Source organism: Mesoplodon bidens (assembly GCF_964165515.1).
Source record: "Mesoplodon bidens genome assembly, chromosome: 14".
NCBI classification, from domain to species: domain Eukaryota; kingdom Metazoa; phylum Chordata; class Mammalia; order Artiodactyla; family Ziphiidae; genus Mesoplodon; species Mesoplodon bidens.
Genome location: NC_138170.1, coordinates 73,529,461 through 73,534,831, shown reverse-complemented (window position 1 = coordinate 73,534,831; position 5,371 = coordinate 73,529,461). Strand labels below are relative to the sequence as shown.

Genomic DNA, 5,371 nt, shown 5'->3' with positions numbered 1-5,371 from the left:
GAGTGACTAATATGCCACCCAAGCCCTGGATGTATCTGGGAAGGCTATTTCATTTCAGAAAGGGATCTTATTTACTAAAAGCAAGATTTTGGTTGTAAACATCACAACTAGGTGGGCAGAGGAGGGAAGAACTTATGTCAGGGTGGGAGCAGATTTGAGGGTAGGACCCTTTAAGGCTCTCATTCTCTTCTGTCACTCTAGGACCAATCAACTCAGCAGCCTCCAGGCTTGGGAGAGCCTTTCTGCAGAGGGCATTCTCAGTATTTCTTCTTTTTGGCAAATCCGTTAGTGTTGTCACCTTCCTACCTCCGGCTACAGCAGCAGGAAAGGCCTGAGAATTGTTCTTCATGACCCTGACTGCTGGGAGTTGCAGATACGACTTAAAGTCAGCCAATCACACGCACCCATTCAGAGCCCGAGCAAGGGCTGTCAAGGAGCAGGTGCATTTAGACTTCTCTCTGGCCAAGGGGGAGGTGCTCAGGGTTGAGGTTCAGGGCCCTGGGGCAGCAGAACTGAGACGCGAGCATCCAGCCACATGGTGGCCTGGTCTGGCACACCCTGACTGGCCATGCTCTGTTCCAGCCTGTTTCCTGATTCTGATTCCCCCGATTTCCTATGGATTCTGTAAGCTATCTGACACCCATCCCCAAAATCCCATGTCTGCTTACCAGAGTCGGGTTCTGTTGTATGCACCATGAATCCTGAGAGAAATCCCGTCTGCTCACAAAGTCCTGAGGTCTTTTTTTTTTTAAATAAATTTATTTATTATTTTTGGCTGCATTGGGCCTTCGTTGCTGTGCGTGGGCTTTCTCTAGTTGCGGCGAGCGGGGTCTACTCTTCGTTGCGGTGCATGGGCTTATTGCGGTGGCTTCTCTTGTTGTGGAGCACGGGCTCTAGGTGCGTGGCCTTCAGTAGTTGCAGCACGTGGGCTCAATAGTTGTGGCTTGTGGGTTCTAGAGCTCAGGCTCAGTAATTGTGGCTCACAGGCTTAGTTGCTTCGTGGCATGTGGGATCTTCCTGAACCAGGGCTCGAACCCGTATCCCCTGAATTGGCAGGCGGATTCTTAACCATTGTGCCACCAGGGAAGTCCCAGTCCTGAGGTCTTATTGAAGTCAGAGTGATTCTCTCTGGCAAGCAGTGATGTGCTGATGAACTATCTTTCTAGGAAAAACAAAAGTTCCTGATGTGTGGCATTTGGCATTTGCTGATTTCCATGGTATAAATATTCCCACCACGGTCAGTTTCATAATACCAACCTTTAAACACCTGACTAGCAAGGTTCCTGAATATTTAACAACAGGCTGTCGGGGGCAGGACGAGCCAGCTTCAGCATAGCATGGCCATCAGAATGTGGCCTTTGTGGCCAAAGTTTAGGCTTTGCCAGGCTCTGAGTAGGTGGTATGTAAGAAGGGCAGTGGTGAGCAGTGGTCAGTCCCCAAACTGGGGCAGAGAGCAGAGGCAAGGCCTGCGCTGCTGACACTCCCTCAGTCCAGGAAGAGCCCCTTTCCTCTACGGGTAGGGGAAGAAATCTTTCTTTGCTTTTAACCTAAACCTTGACTGACTACTAAACTGACTACTAGGGTGCCAAGGGCTGGACAATCGGCGGGGTGGCTGCCCAGCTCCACCAGCCTGGAATGTGCGAGGCAGCGGGTCTCAGGATGACTTCGTGGGGGCCTCCAGTTTGAAGGACCAGATGCTCCCTTCTATGAGGTCACCCCGACAGCTTCTCTGGGGACACTGAACACCCTTGCTGACATCCCAGACAGTGTGCTGCAGGGCAGAGGCCCGAAGCAGCTGACCGCTTCGACCAGTAACCAGAAGCTTTGGAATTTCATACTCCAGCCTGTGACATACACAAGCACAGAGTACCAGCGCTGCAGGCTGGATGTGATGAGTCTGGAGTCCAAGTCCTCAGTGGCCAAGTTTCCAGTGACCATCCGCCTTCCTGTTATGCCCAAGTGATATGACCCTGGACCAGAGAGGAAGCTCAGAGACCTGGTGAGCATTGCCACCAAAACTTTCCTCCATCTCCACAAGCTCATGACCATGCTCCAGAGCATTCGTGAGTATTACCCAGACTTGGCCGTGATCGTGGCGGATGACAGCAAGGAGCCCCTGAAAATTAATAACAGCCACGTGGAATATTACACCATGTCTTATGGGAAGGGTTGGTTTGCTGGTAGGAACCTGGCCATATCTCAGGTCACCACCAAATACGTTCTCTGGGTGGACGATGACTTTCTCTTCAATGACAAGACCAAGATTGAGGTGCTGGTGGCTGTCCTAGAGAGGATGGAATTGGACGTGGTAGGCATTCAGTGTGCTTGGAAACGTGTTCCAGTTTAAGCTGTTTCTGGAGCACAGTGAGGGTGGGGACTGTCTCCACCGGTGGTCAGGATCTTTCCGGCCCCTGGACAGCTTCCCCAGCTGTGTGGTGACCAGTGGCGCTGTCAGCTTCTTCCTGGCCCACACAGAACGGCTCCAAAGGGTTGGCTTCGACCCCCGCCTACAGCGAGTGGCTCGCTCAGAGTTCTTTATTGATGGGCTCGGGAGCCTGCTCGTGGTGTCCCGCTCAAATGTGATTGCAGGTCACCAGCCCTGTTCTCCAGTGGCGGACCCAGAGCTGGCAGCCCTGGAGAAGAGCTACAACGTATACTGGACCAACACCGAAGCTCAGGTCTAGTTCAAGCTGGCTGTCCACTACTTCAAGAACCATCTCCAATGTGCCACATAAAGGTTGTCCGGGCATCAGAAAAGCGTTAGGCTGACCGGTTGCAGCTATCTAAAACAGAGGAACTGGTGGATGGGCTATCAAAATTTGAACTCCTGATAAGACGGACAGGGCAGATGGGTCTGGCTCAAGTATTGGAAATAACAATCAAAAGCTAAGGGTACTAGAAATGGACCAATCGCTGATCAGGGCAAGGGAGACTGTATTCATTATTGTTTGTATGATGTCTTACAATTTATGAAGCATTTGAACATATAGTATCTCACATTATCTCATTTCATCTCACATGAAAGTATATGATGGGTTGGTATCCTCAGTCAAAAAGATGGCCGCGGGTTATTTGCTGGAAATTATATCACAGATCACCTCCAGCATCACTGTCATCCACAAATTTTTCTGGTCCTACCTTGTGGACTCAAATAATGTGAATAACCCAGGGTCCTTACCTGGAGAAGGCGGAAGCCTGGTTCAGTTCGGTCCACTAGTGGGATCGGGTCAGAGGATGAGAGGCAGACCAGGCAGGCGAGGAGGGAGTCAGCTCACCTGGGGCCCAGCACACGGATGGGACGCAGGCAGTGGGAGGGATGAGATCACTGGGGTGGTCCACTCACTGCCAGAATAAAGGTTTCCCTGACATCAGACTCCCTATCATAAAGACAGATTCCAGAATGCCTGGGATTGAACTTGGACCCTGTGCTGAGGTGCCGTGATAAACAGCGTAAGTGCAGTGGCCAAGCCACTAAATTCCAGGGCCTTGAGATCAGTTGTTGACCACTCAAGACCCGTGTCCTCTACAGAGTGGAGCCGTCACGGTTAGGCAGGCTCTCTCGGTTATCTTGGCACTCAGCAGATTCTCCCAGTGCTGCGCTGGCTCTGCCTTTTTGTTTCTACTCTTTCCTGCTGGAGACGGCCTAGGGTAGTTTAGGATCTCTGAAAATGTGTCTGTGAGATATTAATAAAACTTCATGAAAAATGAAGAAAAAACTACTAAACTACTTCTGTGACTGGGTCAGCTGGGCCTCAGTTTCTCCATACAAAATATGGGGTGGCACTTGCCATGTTAACGTCAGGAAGCTCTTGTGAGAACCAGGTATTTTGTGTCGTGGGCCAGGATAGTTCAGCTCTGCAAGGACAGCTTAAAACTTCCGGGGTTTTGGCTAAGGGACTGGGTCTCATGGGAGGTTTCTGGCTTTGCATGCTTTGTAGCATCTGCGTGATACATGCCTGGTGTGTGCATCTGTGTCTGTTGTGTATGATGTGGTGAAACTGGGCCCTGGGGACCTCCAGCCCAGTGTGGCTCCAGGCATGTGTCTTGGATTACTGGTGCTCAGCGGGTGAGCAGACGACAGCATCTAGTTTTAGAGAACATGAAGAGGATTTGAATGTTTAATAAGGAAAGGATGGACAAAACATGCTACAAGAAATCCACAAAATGTCACTGGCATCGACAGGCCTGCTTCCTCCAGCTTGTGTTGACAGCATTTGCTAAATATTCTGATTAATCTGTGTCCTCATGTGACCTAGAACTTCACAATTTGAGTTTCAGTTTGTTCCTGGGACTTCATGTGTTGGCCAGTTGCAGAGAGAAACAAAGAGGACCCTACATGATTTCCTGGCCTCACATCAGAAAATGTGGCCTCATTGGCCTCCAAGAGTCACGGGGCTCTGCATACCAGCCAACGTTGCACTCCTTGGATGTTCCGAAACACCTGTGCTTTCTTCCCTGCCTCGTCCCAGCCAACCTGACCGTACAGCCTGGAATTAGGGTTCGGTGCGAAACTCCAAAGGTCTTGGGCAATGTCACGGCCCTACCCAAGGGCCTGAAGTCCACTCCAGTGCCTGGGCCCTTCTTCTCTCAGAGCCTTCTCTCAACATTGAACTCTGACACATCTGGGGAGATTGGAGGTCCTCAGTAGCAACTTTTTACGTTTACAAACCACATTAATCCAAGACTCTATTTCACATCAACTGTTTTCCCGAAAAAGGACTGAAGGTTAGCTCATATTTGCTGGTACTATCAGATGTTTCTGGCACCCATGGCTCAGGCCGCCCCCTGGCATCTAGCAGGTCTTAAAGCTGAATGGGAGTGTGGTGATGCCCAAAGGGTTACTGGACCAGCTGTCGCCATTTGGCCCCAAGCAGCTGTGTGAAGCTTTCAGGTCAGGAGTCCTCAAGGCCTGATGCTCCCCCGACCCCAGGGTGAGGTTGCCCTAGACAGAAGCATAGCGTCAGGCAAAGCACCAGGTGCTGGTATGAAGTCAGGTCTCTTTGTCAGCAGAGCCACTCACTTCCTGTTTCACCACCTGCTTGCTTCCACCCTCTTGCTGAGAATTGCAGGCATCTGCATTCTGAAGGGAGCCAGGAGCGGGGGCCCCCTGACCTGTCCCCCTAGTGTGGAAGAAACGGGCAAAATCCCATTGTACATGCAAAGCAGAGAAAGAAAGACTGTGCTCAAAACACATGTTTTTGGGGACAGGAAATTTCCCCAGTCAGAATTCTTTTTTCCCCATAAAAAACAGGCTACAGCAATAGTCTAGCTATTCACTTAGCCTTGAATTAATGTGACATCATCCAAAATGACTATCAGTCTGAAGTTAAAACTTTCAAGTCCTAAAATAAAAAAATCCCCTTTCCCCAAA

The 5,371-nt window shown here is 50.3% G+C and overlaps 1 pseudogene across 1 annotated transcript; it reads left to right on the top strand.

Moving 5' to 3' along the window:
* Positions 1-1,663: 1,663 nt before the first annotated feature.
* Positions 1,664-2,735, top strand: LOC308627610 (beta-1,4 N-acetylgalactosaminyltransferase 2-like; annotated as a pseudogene). Its single transcript has one exon. The product of its transcript is annotated as a beta-1,4 N-acetylgalactosaminyltransferase 2-like (transcript).
* Positions 2,736-5,371: the final 2,636 nt, after the last annotated feature.